General features: G+C 40.3%; 1 protein-coding gene across 8 annotated transcripts in view; it reads left to right on the forward strand.

Annotated features, from left to right (window-relative positions):
- Positions 1 to 16,319, forward strand: part of RARB (retinoic acid receptor beta) — a 292,148-nt gene that overhangs the window by 227,962 nt on the left and 47,867 nt on the right. Inside the window, exon 1 of one of the 8 annotated variants that reach the window (XM_027675416.1) lies at positions 233 to 330. The exons of the other annotated variants lie outside the window; for them this stretch is intronic. The gene's annotated coding sequence lies outside the window, so the exon portion shown is untranslated. Of the gene's footprint in view, positions 1 to 232; positions 331 to 16,319 lie in introns of those variants that run through there. 8 annotated transcript variants of the gene reach the window in all.

Below are 16,319 nucleotides of genomic sequence, written 5' to 3' on the forward strand. Positions count from 1 at the left end.
ATGTGTTATCTTGCTCACCTCACTATTACCTTGGACACAGAGTTCACAAAAACAGAACTTTCTATCCTCTTTTTGTGACATGACCAACTGTAATGTCATGGCATGGAGTTCTTTCAGACATCATGTCATGATGACATAATTTCTGATCTGCAGTATTCTAATTTACATGATCTGTTGTCGTTTTTCCTCCAAAATCTGAAAATCTGGCTTCGACTGCCTTCATCGTCAAACTCTTGCTGTGGTCTTCTCACATGGGATTAGACTGGTCCCTTCTTCTGTCCTCCCTTCCTGTTTTCCCCACACTGTCATCCTTGGACCTTATCTTTTCAGGTACCTGTGAACAACCTCCATGCCAAGTACTTCAGTGATTCTGCTGTCTTATTAATTAACAGTCTTCAGTACTGAGCCATACTAGAAAGACTGTTCTGTGGCTTGTGTTGATATACTAATCATTTAAGGTTTTTAGAGGGTGGAATATTTCACAATAGGCACTTGTGAACCACAATAGAAGTTTTAAACTGGTTTAAATAAATTTTAAAAAGTGTGGCTTTGTGTTTATTTCTGGATGTTACACTGCAAAAGTGTATGTGCTTCATAGCCTGTCATTGGCTTTGTGTACGTATTAGAGTTTCAAAACCAAACTGATCTCCACAGTGTACTTGTATTTTGTAAGAAAAATTTCAGAGCCAGTTCATCTTTTTATGTGTAAAACAGTACATTGACAACATTCAGTTTATTTACAACTTTTCCATTTTGTAAACTGTGTGGCATTTCAGAGGTGGGTTTTGGAACCTACTTGTGTGTTTCATGACCTCAGTTACAGGCTTCTGAGATCTATTTTTTTTTCCCCAGTCTCTGGGTGTTGCTAGATAGCACGCAAACAAATTCCATAGAAAATGAGCAGTTTGGATTTATCCAGCTGGTACAAGTGGTTATAGGGCTGGCTGTCACCAAAAACTCAGCTCTTTGGTCCTGACTTGACTCGTGTAGCCGGGTTTGCAGAAAGGGAGACTGAGAGTAGTGGGCTGGATTCCCCACACAATGCCATCATTGTGTGGGTGAGGAGGAGAAGCTGGTGTTCTGGCAGCTTCAGCTGTCTCTGAAAGCCTTGTCTCTCGTTCTGGGCATTTAAAAGACAGCACTCCTCTGCTGACAGTCCTGCCCGGATCACTGGCTTGAATTTGGTGGGCAGCAAAGATGCCTAGAGCAGTTTCATTGGAGAAGACAGCGCAGCATATGAGAGAGTAGGTTTACGGTCCAGCAGTTTTGTCTGAATTGATGGTAACAGACAAAAATGTAGATAAATCTACTTCAATACTGAGTGATCCCAGACTGGCTTTTATCATAAAATAAGAATAGCTTTCATTCCATCAGAGTTTTCATATAAGATCACATCTAATGTAGGATCATTAAATTAAAAGGGTAGCGACATTTAATATATTTTCAAAGCTCTTCAGCTATGAAAATATGTTTATTTGTTTGACATCTTCCTGACTCAAATATATAATTTCTTTGTTGCAAAGACTTTAAGCATTATGGAAGAAAGGGCATTGATATAAATCTTGAAATTTACGTCTGTGATTTTGTGGGACTGACTCCTCAGAAAAGCTAAGATACACATAGGAGAAGAAAAGAAAAGAGAGAAAATGATAACAGTTTTTGCTTTGTCCAAATTTGCTGATCCACATGGGTGTTAAGCTTGGGACAAAAACTGTCATTTTGTTATAGGTTTAACTTACTTGCTTACAGATGCAGTGTGAGGCAGTCCCACCACTCATCTTGAGACCCAAAATTAGTTGCCTAACTTTGAAGTCTGGGGTTTCTCAGTCTGTGGAGAGAGAGAAGCTCCTCTGATGGCTGATTCAGAGCATCTAAACCAGATCTGCTCTCGGTCACTCTTCAGAGCAGCCCCTCCACGTGAGCCTTTGGGTTAGGTGCCCAAGCACAGCTGTGTTAATATTCTCTGAGATGATGTCCCCCATGGTTATGTCCTTTTTGACACTGAGAGAGTTGGGCTTTCCCTGTTGCAGGCCATGAATCCCTGGTCAGCACTGGTCAACAACTGATTTACAAAATGCTACTGACAGAGAGAAACTGGCTTTCATTTTATTTGTTTGTTTGAAGTTTGATGGCAAGGATATAATTTCCAACCTAAATGATATTATGATTCTGTGATATTATGCTTTGGTCTGCGAGCAGTGTTGCTGAGAGACCTAAAATATTTTATGGATTGTCATAGCAAAGTTCCCTTTATGGAACAGTGTCCTTTGGGACAGATGCCTTTTTCCTTTTAATAACATCTCTTACATCATGTGAGAACAGATTTGCATTTTCTTAGGGAGTTTTGGGATTGTGGAGGGATCTTAAGCAGCAGTTCTTTTTGATAACACCACTCTTGCACATGTTAGCTTCTAGCTATAATATAATTATATTTGAGCCTGTATTTATGCCTCTTTACTGGGAATTAAAAATCCAGACACAGAATTTTCTCAGCTACTTAGCAGTAACAAAAAAAAAAAACCCACTTCATAAAACCAGCTAACTAACATTCCATGTATTTGTTCTGCTTTGTTTTCCTGGCATGTTTTAATCACCTATAACTGAAACAGAAAGTAAGAAATGTAAACTTGAAAATAGGTGCAACAGTACGATTTGTATCAGGGAAAGAAGTAATATTGTTTGCAGCAATGCAATTGTGAAAGCTTCTGTTGGTTCAAAGAAAAAATACAGATCAGCTTGAATGATCAAGCTGTATTCGTCTCCATTTAAGCTGTATTAGTGACAGTGCCAGCAGTAGAGATGTACGCTGTCATCCATGCACAGCTATGAAAAATTCCTTGAATCACAGAAAATTGCTCCCAGTTTCAGTTAAATCAACAATACTTTTTTTAGAAGGTGAAAAATGTATTTTAAGATACATTTCTGCATACTATTAGTATCATCTGATCTTAAACTGTAAGCACTTCACAGCATAGCAACATAACGAGTCATTTATTTGCAGAAAGCAGTGCTGTATACAGGAAGACACTAAATGAGTTGCAAGTGCTTTAAATGTAGTACTGAAAACCTGGAATTTTTATATATTTATGCTAGCGGAGGAGACCTGATTGTTTTAATGCCATCTTTGAAATTTTAGTTTTTCAAATAACAAACCCAGGGAAAGCCAGGTGCCCTGTGAAAAGCTGGTATCTGTTTCAGTAAGTTATTAATTTTTTTTAATTATTATTTGTTTGGAAGATAAAACTTTTGACAGATCCTGAATTTGTTTCAAAATTTTGAAGATGGGGAAGCATAAATTTATTGGAAGCTTGCTGAAAGCAATCAAGCATGATGAAATAGATGGGATCAGGAAAAAAAAATTTTAGCTTACCATGTTCATTAAAATCTCTTTCTGGGTTGTGTAAATGCCATGAAATGCCATGAATGAAAAAAAAATTACTTGCCAACCATGATAGATAACAAAAATGTAAATCGTGTTGTGCGTTTGACTGCCATATGTGCTTTCCAGTGCTTTGGGCTCAGGTTGTGGGTTAAGAGCAGCAGTGTCCATATGGGGGTATAGCACACACATCCACAGCTAATCTTCCTCTCATCCTGCCTCTTGCCTGGTCATAGGCCAGGGGTTTGTCTTAAGCTATGAGAATAGTTGTTTTTTACTAATTACTGTAATTTCTTTTTCTGGCAGCGATGTGGGTACTATAGAATCACAGAGCTTATCCCAAATTAGCTTTTTAACCACGTTAACCATGCCGATACAGTTATTTGTGAGCACAAAGGCTAAGGGCCTATGGAAACAGGAACTGGAAACTACTCTCTTATTTTCCTTGAACTGTCAATTAATGACATATAATTGTTTGTCTTAAATCTTGCACTCCTTTGTTTTGTAAAATTCCCGATACTGTCAGTGAAGACTTTCTCAAAAAAGAACAGCAGTGTCAGACTCTTACTCTCTGGTATGCTTTGGGGCGTGGCTTTGTTGTGCTATGTACCTGGAAGGTTTCTGGATGTACCAGCTAGTGTTCCTCCTGCAAGCAACCACCTCCTGTGTAGTTTGAGTGCAGCCATCCCATTTCAGGGACCAAAGGATTTAACTAAGGTAGATGTGGATTTTCCCATGGTACATCAGCAAGCCATAGTGCCTGTGACTGTTCCCAAGAGCATTTCCTAATATAAATGTAGCCTTCATGCCTGGTAACCTTGCTTATCCTTTCAGGATCTTTGGCCACTAACCATTCCATAACAACTACAGGTTTTTCATTATTAGTAGTAAACTAAAATTGTTGAGTCTTACTCTTCTGGCAGTGTCTGTGCCTTTCTCTACCTGAGAATACATACCATAAAAGGAGGAAACTTCAAGTTTACATGTGTATGTACCTGTCGTTATTGGAGTTGAATCATGGTTTCTCACACAAAAGTAAATAATGAAGAGTCCTTGTAGGTGTGTTTGTCACATTTCTATCTAATTGTCACCTGCCCATAGCTGTTGTGGCCTATTAGCAGATGGCTGAGAGAGCTGAGGCTCACACCTGGGGGGTGGCTTACAACAGCTTCAACAGAATTAAGTAAATTACATGCACGTGTGAAAGTGCTGTCTCTGCAAGTCACGTCGTGTTATACTGACCAGAGATGCCAGAAGTGGGTGGGCTGTGATTCAGGCTGGTACACTTGCCTGCTGAGAAATCCCTTGGTTGGCGTGCAGTGGATGCAGAGTATGTTTTTATTTTTCTGTAAGTAGTTTCTAATGGGTTTTACATTTTCAGTTTTCTTCTTAAGTATGGATAAAGGGGAACCCCATTTATTTTGTTCTCATATTGTCAATCTATTTTATACCTCTTCATTATTTTAAGGACCACGTGGCCTTTGATTATAGATGTGGAGTACAAGCTGTCCTGAGCACACCCAGAAAGTTGTACAAGTGTAGTAAAAAAAAATACAGCTTTCCACCATGTTTAATACAACATTTTATAATATGGTCTTTAAAAGTACTGTCTGTGGAGGTAATTTAGCAGATAAGGAAATAGGGATATCTGAGTAAACATCTCAGAAATTAAATACTCTTAGATTTTCTGTTAACAGTACTAGCCTACTTTTTTTTTTATAGTGGGCCATATTTATGTGTACTGAACAGCAATTACAGATGTGTAAAATTACAATGAACTAGCTTTCATTTTCTAACTGTGGAACTTTTAAAAAGAAACTGGTTAATGAGAAATTGATAGAGAAGGATATACAAGCAATTGATTTGTTGAATTTAGATTTAGGGTAGCTTGTTGGACCCCTAAAGAAAGTGCACTGTTTTTCCTGGAAGAAAGAAGAGTAGAATATTTTGCCAGATGTGGTTCTAGCCGAGCGTGACTGATGCTGGTGAGATGGTTGGGGTCAGTGCTGTGCTTGCTTTAAGCATCTTTTTAAATTGTAGTTTGTGTTTTTCTTAGCAAGTACTTGAAGATTTGCTGATTGGCACATCTTAGAGAAGATCCAAAATTAAGGGGTTTCATAATGGTACAAAATGGAATTAACCATTTTTTGATTCTGTTCACTTATATGTTAAGTAGATATTCAAATGCTCTTTGTTTGCTACGTATTTTGAATTTATTTTGAAAGATACACCTATCTATACTTTCTGGCTATTGTAAACCATCACCTAGTTCGTAAACGGTCAGTTTCCCAATTTGTAGAAATACTTTGGCCTTGGAAAGTGGCCTTCCATTGCCATCTGCACTTACTGACTGACCTGATAATGGAAACAGAGGTTCTTTCTAATCCCAAATGAAGTGTTCCTTTGAGGTAATTTCCTAAAGGGGTGTATTTGCTTTAGATTCTTCTGGAAATGGAGGGCAGTTGAATTTGCAGCATGAATCCCAGGGCTGTTCTGATTTGCAGAGCTACTCTTCATCTGTGCTGTAGCAAGAAAGACAACTGGATGTAATTTTCCAAGATTCAGTACTTCCAGTGCAGTCAGATTTAGAGATTCTTTTTCCAATTTTATTATGTACGTTCTTTTTTTTCCTTCACCCTGTGAAACAAAACAAATGCCTTACTAAAAAGACTCTCTCACTCTTGAGTAACCATTCCAAAGACCAGAAACTCCCAAGGTTGAGATTATAGCCGTATGCCTATCTTTCCTTCTTCGTGTCTGGATTTTGCTATAGTCTTTAAGTATGAATACCTTGTTTCTTGAGAATCATGTAAATTACATACATGTTGTGTCCTTATTTCTGTTTTATACTATTCTGATTGTTTCAGAGTAATATTAACTCAGAGTTAGTATTGACTTCTGTATACAGGGGACACCTCTAGATGTGACACCTGTGCACCTCAGTACTCCAGTTATGAAAACTTGTAGTGTTAAAGAAGCCATGCATCCAATTCTGTAATCGGTAGTTTTGGTATGTCGGCATAGAAGCTGTTTAACTGATATGCTGCTGCTGCTGGTTTGCCAAATATTCAAGGTCCCTATTCATAAATTAGTCTTCCTTTTGGTAATGTATAGGAGTCCCTACAATTTCCACAACTCAATTCAGGAGACAGATGAGAGGTAGAAAGGCATTTTTGTGTATAAAGTCCCTTATGATTTCATGTGGTCATGCTTAAAATTTCTCATTTAATATATTATAGTGGGAAAAGTTACTATGCAATAAAAACTGGATCATAATACCCTCATTTTAGGGGGAAAAGGTGTATTGTTTCTGGCTCCCCTGTCCAGAATAACGGATACGTAACTTACAAGGTGAGATGCAGTTGCAAGTAGTGCCAAAAAATGTAGATTTGGCTAGCTGTAATTGCAGTCAGTGATTTCACTCCAGCTCTTTTAAACTTAGTGCTGGAGGGGAGAGCCAGCAGCCCCCAGCCACTGCGCATGAGCAGGGTCTGCCATTGCCTGGTGTCAGGGAAACTGATCAAAAGCTTACGAAGCAAGTTTGTTCTCGTTTTAGAGTCTCTTTAAAAGTGACAATTTAATGGGACCCATTACTGTCAGCTGTGGCTGGTTCCCTCTCCCTCCTCCCAGGCGCTTAACAGGGAAAGCAGAGATTTATAGCCGTGGTGCAGCCAGTCCAATGGACTACTGTTCACTCCTCCCTCGAGTGGCCTGGCTGGCTGCTCTCCAGATGAATCTTCCAAACAGGGGAGAGGTCTTCCCTGCCTCTGGAGTGCTTGCCTTACTTTGGAGCCCTGTGCATCTGTGCTAAATATATTTGTAACTTATTAGGTCCTTGCTTCAGTGCGCACTGTGATCTTCACATGCTTTCTGCTGGTCCAAAAGAATGGCAGCACTCCAGATTTAGGAAGATATAAGCAAACCATTTAAGAGAGAGCTCTGCAACTCATCATTTTTTAAATGAATAAGCAATACCACTTTTTACCTTTTTTTTTTTGGATCAGAGGATCAAGGCATTTCTCAGATGCTGCTGCAAAGGGTCTTATCCAGTCCACATTCATCCGTAGTGATGCCCAGCGACTATTACGTGTACAGCCACAAAAGTGAAAACTAGACATTTTTTTGAAATGAAAGAAAAGAGAGTGTTAAGTGAACAGGATAGACGCAAGCACAGCCAAATGGATGATCTAACTTAGAAGACCTTTCATCTTACCCTACGTCCATGTGATTTTTGTAAACTGAAAGATTGATCATCATGTGATTATATGAGCTCTGTGCTTGAATCTGGCCATTGACTGAAGTCTGGCAGGGGAGGGAGAAAACAGGAAAACATCTTGCTAAGATTTTCCTGTGTTAGATTAATCAGCTCCAGTTCATTCACTCACTCATCTCTGAAAGGTCATGTTTTCTCCTCGTCGAAGTTGCCCAGTCCTAGACTCTCCCTTGCTTCCCTACAGCTTGGCTGAATGATTGGTGGTGACCAACACTGGGCAAGGTGGATGCAGTCCTGCATTTGTCCTGAAAGCTGTGATGCTTTTTCAGCATCTCAGTGTGATTTGTGTTGGTGTTTGCAACAAGATACATCTCTCCAATTAGTGTTACCTTAAGAGTCCTTATTGCTTGGAGGAACTAGTCAGTTGATTTCGCTGGCTCTGTTTCTGCAGTTGCTAATCCCTTGCACTGGCACAGACTGCATTTCATCCACCTTTCTCAGCCTGCTTTCTCATGTTTTTGAGACCATTTTGACTGTGGGTGCTTTGACTGTGTACAGAAACTGGGCAGAGTGGTGTGGCCACCATCTCACTCTTAAAAATGGTGGGTTTTCCAAGCTGGTCCAGCTCCAACTCATCTCTCTGCTGTCGCCTTCGGTAATGAGTTTCAGCTGCAGTGTGGAAAGGTAATGTTCCTTGACTACTGCCAGTACTAGAGAGCCAGACTTGCATATTTCTGGGTGTTTACTTGAATTCTGTTTTCTAGTCTCCAGGCATCCAAGTTTCACGAAACTCTACGCTTTGCAGGGTTTTAGTGGATAGTTCTGTATTAGCAAAGTTTCTTTGTTGCTGAATGCAGGGGAATGAGAGTGTAGCATAAAGTAGCAAGTACAAGATATTACTTGCCAGATTTCAAGAGATCTGGTACAACATATTTGTTTAGATGTCAACTGTCAAAACTAAGAGCAAAAAAAAAATTATGGGGAGATAATGAACTTGTGTTGATGAGTCAGTCAGATAGATGCCTGAAAACTGTACCAGGAAGCATAATGCTCAAGATATCTGGTTTATTTTGGCATGTTTATGTCCATGTTATTTCTTCTGAGTATTTTTAGATTGCTTTCTGCATTGATTTCTTATGGCACTTCATTCCTCCTCAGAAACTTCCTTGCTTGCCGTGGATCAGTCAGGTTTTAAAACTCCTCCCAGGTCAGAAAAAAGAGAATAGAAACGTGCTGGGTGTTGAAGACAAGAGGGAACTGTGCTGTGGCATGGCCAGAGCCATCTCTTTGCCAACCTGGCAGGTGGGCACTGGGCCAGCACCCACAGGCACCCACCCAGCCAGCCAGGCTCAGGCTGGGGAGCTTCATTGGCTCCGAATCGGCTGGGGAGGGAGCAGGGAACAGCTGGCTGTGCAGGCAAACTGTGCAGATCTCTCTGCTAGTGCGAGGGGAATTGCACTTCAGCCAGCTTGCAGGGATGCATAAATATTTGTGGCATAGTTTGCCTTATTATTTCAGCTGAGCTGTAAACATTCAGTTGCTGATAGTGGGTTAGAAACTAGCGCCTCTATAAATTTCAGATGGTGCAGAAATGCAGGGATTTTTGTATTGCCTGACAGTTAAATAAAGTCCCTGTGCTTTTTCGGATAAATAACCCTGGAGCCAAGTATGTGCGGGAACTCTGCAAGCCTTTGTGAGGAAGGCTGGGAGGGGAAGAGGAGGAGGATACAAAGCCTGCCTGTGAGGGGAATTTCCGTGGAGCATGCACACACCTTCTTTCTCCCATGTAGGTTTGTGTTTGAGCTTGCCCTTTCCTCTTTGCGTGTTTCCATCTCTGCCAGCAGCTAAAAGGAGACGTTAATTTGAGGGACTGCTAGAAGTAATTGCAGCATGGTAATTGCATAGCTAACATGAGTCTTTTCCTTGTCCTGCCTGCTGCAGGAATCTGCATGTCACTGCATGGGCATAGCTTGGTGGGGATTTTTTGTTTGTTTTTACTAGGAGGTCCACTACTTTGGCTAGAGTAGCTTTTGTTTACTGCCTTTCTGTTGTAGTTCTGTGCAAAAAAATCCCCCATATGTCCTAGTAAAATTGTGACATTGTCTTTGGAAAATGGTTGCCCTGCTCCAACTGCCCAAAAACCCAACAGATAAAAACAAAGACACGAATTATAAGTGTAAACCAAAATCAGTCATACAGTTGAGGGATAACAATTTGGAAAGTCTTCTGTGATACTGTGATTCCATTCAGGAGGGCAGCTACGTAAATGGTTTGGAAAAGTGTCATTCTTTACGAAGAAATACTGCGCTTAATTAATTCTTGCTCCTGGGAGGTCAACCTGGGGCACTCATTATTGTCTTAATTGGTGGTATAAATCCTGAGGCACTGGAGGGGAAGAGAGGAAAAAAACGATGAGCAGTTAACAACATATAGCCTTTTGGATAAGTGCTAGCCAGTTGTATGACCATCCTAGTGACATTTTATGGTTTTATTGGGTTATAGGTCTGGTCCTTCACAAATTAGGTTAAAGGTAATTGATTTGCATAAACAAAAATATAGACAACAGCAAAATGCAATAATTCATTCCTGAGTTCTCCATTAAACTGTGTGAAATAACTCAGTGTGCTGCAACTCAGAAAAGCGCTTCTTTGATCTCCTGTTATTTGTATTAAATTGTGTTCATTACTCTTTCCATCTGGAGTTCCCTAGCAGGCCAAAAATCATCCTACAGACATGACTGAAAGGAAGTTAACTGTAACTTTTTAATTATATACATTCCATCTCCTTTTTTTTTTTTTTAATTTGAAGAAAGCAGATGGAAGCACATACCAGTGCCTTCCTCTCTGTTTAAATCACTGAAGTGGAGAAGCAGAAAATCTCAGCCGTTCTTTCCCCTCACATATTGTTTCAAGGTGATAACTGTTCTGTCTGGAGACTTTGACATGTTTGCTAAAAAGGTCAGGAGTTCAGTGAAAATTGAAATTGTGGAAAAACCGTGTGTAGTTGTAGGGATGCTGTGGTCCCCTCACCGGAAGAATCTGGTTGCTGCAGATTTGTAGCCGATGGATCACATCTCCCCTGTTTTGTTGTTAGCTGCCTTTCTGCCAGCTGGCCAGCAGAAGTGTTTTAAACTCCCTGGAAAAAAAAAAAAGTCAATGGTTGGTTTGGGGCATGGTTTTGACATTAGACCAAGGTTTGTGGAATCAGAAGATATGTTGGCATGGGGCTTCATAAAAAATGGTGTTTCTTTCCAGCCTCAGTAGTGGCTAACGGCTAATCGGCATTAGTAGCCCCATGAATAACTTTTTTCAAGCTCTGTCATCAGAATTTTTTTTCTTGCCCTCTGAAGCCTGCAAGACCTTTTTCACCTTAGAAACTATTAGGATTTATCAAGCATGGCCTGCCCTGTCTTTGCTGGAGAATTTTTTGCAGTTGCAGAAGAACATCCCCATCGTGGTAGCTTAGAGAGGAGTGACATCTTCCTTATTTGACTATCCGCGTCCCTTGAGCCCTTTTCTCTCTTTAAGAAATGAGAAAACCCTGAAACATTTCAAACTTTTCTATTTGTGTAACAATAATGAAAAGATAATAGACATTTTTGTCGCCATAGTGGGTTGCTCTTAAGTCCACAGGTCTATATTTCTGTATGCAAGCTGCTTATTTTTATGAAGTGTTTTGAATTCTGTCAATTAAAAAGAATAAAGATCACTGCCACACTGGTTTCAATAGCAAATTTGGGTTTCTTTGGCCATGGAATCTTATGGCTGCTCTCCATCTGCAGAATAAATGGCTAGATGAGCAGAAATGTGGATGGCGAGCAGAGAGTTTCTACTGGAAATATGAGCAGTGACAGATAAACCCAGAGCCCTACCCAGGGTGGGCTGGAGCCCAGCTCCTCCTCTGCTGCCTGGCTGGCATCTCTAGGTGCTCTCTACAAGCTATTGGCATTTAACAGCATTTATTCATTTGTTTTTGCAAAGATCTGCCTATCCCGCCCTGACGTACATCAGCAGCACAATTTCCCTACTTTCTGGCAGTGAGCCTTCCTTTACTTATTGTTGTAGCTGCTTCCATTTTGTGCCAGGGGTGGTTTCCAGCCAAAATGTCAGACAATTAATTTGTTTATTCTGTAAGCCATGACTTCCAAAGTGTGATAGACAGTGCAGACATCCTGGAAAAGTGCTGTGCAACTGGGAATAAGCTCATTTTGAGTTTCCTTTTAGATAGCTGCTTTGGTAGCTTTCATTACTTGCAGGCTGCAGCCATTTTGCAGTTTGTTCTGCCTATATGGTGTCCCTGAACAGCGTATGCTGGGTTTTAGGTCCTTTGTAAGCTTTTCTGTGCAACTCCACTTGTGAGTTTGCATGTTACCCTGGCCTTTCAGAGCAAATATTCCTGATTAACAACTAAAAACTGTGTCTCTCTGCCCTTATGACTGCTGGTCCTACCAGGACTTTGTAAGGAACGTCTTTTTTGTTCCTTGACTCCTGCTACCTGTTAATAAAAGTACTGCAAACCACATTCAGTTCATGAAGGTACCTGGGCAGTTCCCTAGTCACAGAACAAAGTAATTTTGTGCAGATCCCATCACTGAGAGATACCTTAAGTGTCTGTTGATGCTCCAGAGAGAGTAGGAATGGGGTCTTTACCTTATCTAAATACATTTTACGGGATTAGCAAGGATAGAGGGTAACTTGAATGATTAAAATAGAGAGACTGAAAAGAGGCTATGCATCACAGATTTCTTGTGTAAAAAAAAGGTACATATTTGCCCAGCCCCTATTTCAGAATAAAGCTAATGGCAGAGGTTTCAGGTATGTGGTAGGCTGGATTTTCTTTTTGGTTGTTATTGGTATTTATCTTTCCTCTCAGAGCTCAGTCAGAGTTTACAAATGGCTGATAAACTGTACCATAGAAAAGTCCTTCCTGCTCCTTTGTTTCTTTTACGATAAAGTAGCAGTATGCTTCACTCAGAAGCTTATTTTGCAAATTTACCGAAGAATGGCCTCTAAATCTGCAGGAGTCATAGCTGGCTGCCTGTATTTGGGGGTAATCAAAGCTGAACCAGATGAACTGAGCAGGCTGTTCAAACAGATTGAGCTTGCAATAGCCCTTCTCTGCTGATTACTCTGTCCCTGGCTTGCAGTGCAAGTTTTAAGCTTGTAAGCCCACTACGCCTGCAAATAAGATTTGGCGTGCCCTGTGATGGCAAAATATTTTTAAGACATTGTTGAGATCAAATGATCCATCTCTTCATGCAATGTGCATAACTTGGGCTCTAAATCATCTGCCTTGCCAAAATCAACTGGACAATGAAGGAAAGGGAGTTGTATAGATTCCCGATGAGATATGTAAGGGTAGCAATTCATGCTAACAAATCCATAAGACTTCATAAGCTTAAGCACTTTACCTTATCTTGAGGGCTCATCCTTAATGAGGTCTTTTGTATTCAGATAGCCAGTGGCATAATAGCATTGAAAATATTACTGAAATAGTTAGTATTCCCTATAGGCATCTGTGTCTATGTACATGTCCTGTGCTGAGCTCTCAAAGTTTGGTGCACTTACAGGCAAATGCTACAAAAGTGGTGAATGGGATGAGGTGTTTTTTTCAGCATTGTGTTGAAGTTAGATTGACTAAATAGATTATTTACTTCTAAGCAATGGACATAGGAAACTGGGTTTATTTGCTGCTTGATACATATGGTTTCACATATCTCTCTCTGCTTTCAGTGGGGCAGATAAGATATCAACACAATTAAAAGTGAAAAATAATCTGTCTGCTCTGCCACTGGTGGATGCTCAGAGAACACACGCTGATACAATAGATTTCTGAATAATTTATACTCAGCATTTTTTCCTTGCACTCGGTAAATGAGGATGCCTAATGTGGCATGGTCAGAGTGATACTCTATCTGTCATCCATTAAGATAACAAGATTGGTGAGCCTGGGAGGAGCATGGCGTGGTACACAGAAAAGATGAGATTACAAATTGAAATATTTGTCCAAAATGTTCAGTGGAAAGGATACTGATAAAAGCAGCTGAGAAAAACAGAATTAATTCAGAAGTGTGATTTCCACACAGCTTTGTCTTTGCTAAAATAAAAACACAAGATCCATGTTCCTTTCAAAAGCTGTGGATAAAAGGAATATTGGAGTAAATCACTGTTCCCGATAGGCCCTCAGTAGCTTTCTCTACTCTAAATTCAAGTGCTTTGTAGGTGCTATCAAAAACAATTATGTATGACAGTACGTATGTATGACAGTAATGCTTTATGTCTCACAAAATGGGATTTTTGTTTTATATTCATAGGGCATTTTAAATTACAAAGAAAGAATCATTCGTGATTGTTTTTGGCACAGGAGCGTCTCATCTCCCATCACAGGGTGTTAATTTGGACAGGATGCTAAAATATTTGCATAAAAAATGGCTCATGTAAATATTCAGCCAAACAGATTTGTTTCAAGGTAAACGTATCATAGTATGTAGTAGATTGTTTTCCAAGAGCCAGTAGGCAGTAGAAGTTGATTAATTTATAAGCTGTGGAGTTTTACTGTCTCTGAAGTTTCTGACTACTTCTTAAGGGCAGGTCACAATTGGATTTTCTTGGTTTTTGAAGAAACTGTTGGGGTGGTGAGATCAAATGAGAATCACTTGACAAAAAGCACTTGGAGGAGAACTTGGGCTTGCTTCTAATTTTGCTATTTTTAGTGAAAAGACCAGTGTGATACCTGTGCTATTTGGAACCCAGCCTTGACATGGTTTAAATGTGCTTTTCTGTTTAACTGGGCAGCAAACACCTGCTCTGTCCATCCCTGTGTCCTGTGGGGTTTTCTTTCACTGCAGAGCTGCAGGCAAGGTCCAAACCCCTGCAGAGGGAAAGACAGGACAGTCTCTGTGTTTTTCAGCCCAGATTCAGAAAATGTTTCTGAGCATGACCCTACTTGCAGTCCCACCCAAAACTTGTGGCTGCAGGGCACCAGGGTTATGGAGTTGTGCGGGGAAACTGAGCCCCAGCGCCCAGCAAATGCTTCTCACTCTCTGGTGCCTGAATTCCTGTGTCTCCCCCTAGGATGGCTTTGGTTTGGCGTTTGTCTGCAAAGGTGTTTATAATCTGGGCATTTTTCTTAGTGCCTGTCCAGAGGAAAATTTAAAAATCAAATCTTTCTGGTCACATATTGCTGAGGTTTAAAAATGAGTTTACCACAAATCTTAATAGGAATAGTATCCCGGTGTTGTCTTGGGGATACTTGGGAATGGGCACTAATATACTGTCAAGAACCATGTCCTTAGTTTTGAGCAGGACTACATTACATCTTTTTTCACCTGAATATTTTATGCAAACAAGTTCATTTTCTTTCTGTTCCTTGAATAACTCCAGGAAGAAAGTTAAATACAGGTGTCAAAAAGTAATTTGTAAAACAACAGTCCAAGCTTCTGCGATTAATGTCCTCATCTATATCTTTCATTCTGTGGAAGGCATTGCCCGGGGAGGTTAGGCTGTTGAGGAAACTGTCTTCATTTTAACCTGGAGATCTGCTTTTTCCAAAATTGTTCTTCTTAAGCCTTTTATATTAATAATGAGCTCATGAATGCTTTATACTTGCTGTCTGCAGAAGTTGGATTGTGGTTTTCTTTTGGGCTGTGTGGTCAACTTTATATGGTAAGGGCTGAGGCAACCTCCTCTGCTTTCCTTCCTGATGGGCTGTAATTGAACCCTAGCTTATAAGGATGCAGAACCTGTATCTAAATATCAGAATAACTGGTCGATCAGCCGTTAGCTACCCGTTATATTTTGGTGAAGTGCAGACACATTTGGAGAAAGCTGTTTCTTCTTTTACCAGTGTTGAGTGACTTGTTCATTTGGGCCATTTTGTTTCCTACCCTGTCAGGCTGGTGGTAGGAGAGTGATTCCATCGGTGGCTGTGGGTGTTAATTCCCCTGCAGCACTGGATTAAGCTGGGGTGGCTGCCCTGGAAGCTACCAGTCTTGGCTTCTCCCGGATCTTTCCAGCTACAAAGTGGTGACTGAATAAGCTGTAGAGAGACCCTTGAACCAGCACAGGTCACACTTTCTGCCTGTTGAATTAAACCAAAATAGATGCTATAGACTCCTCACTGTCATTGCATCATCAGCAATTACCACAGAGCTGGGCATCACAGGGAAATATCAAAGCAAGAAAGGAATAAGTGAATATTACCATAGATTTTCTTCTTGGTAAGTAAACAAATGTACACACATGCTTACCATACTTGCCATTGCAAAGATTGAAGCAGTGGTAATGATCAGAAGAGTGGAATATAAAATAGCGGTGTTATGGATAACTTAAAAGGTTTTAATTGTCTAAACAAATAACTTTAAATTACTCTTCTGTGTCCAGTAGCTTAAGGAAAAGAAGTGGAAAGTTTTTATTTACCTTTTTGATGGTAGTATGAAAAAATATCTCCTAAATCAGAGGAGCTAACCTCAGGATGAGGCTTGTCTGTGCAAGAGCTGCAGAAAACTTTTGCCAGGGGTTATGTGATTAAAGAGGCATTTTTCAGTTCTGAGTGAATCTGAGGTATTTTCATAACATTAGCATCTATAGCATGTTGGCTGTGCAAGGAATTTATGACCAGCCCTTACTGCCTGCCCTACCACTCCCTAATCATATAGCCAGAAACTCTCCCAGTTAACTCCAACTGATAGAGGTTTTGGCTTTTGAACTACTTGCGTATCTCGGTGAG

Source organism: Neopelma chrysocephalum, unplaced genomic scaffold, assembly GCF_003984885.1.
Source record: "Neopelma chrysocephalum unplaced genomic scaffold, ASM398488v2 Primary Assembly neopelma1_26, whole genome shotgun sequence".
Classification (NCBI taxonomy): Eukaryota; Metazoa; Chordata; class Aves; order Passeriformes; family Pipridae; genus Neopelma; species Neopelma chrysocephalum.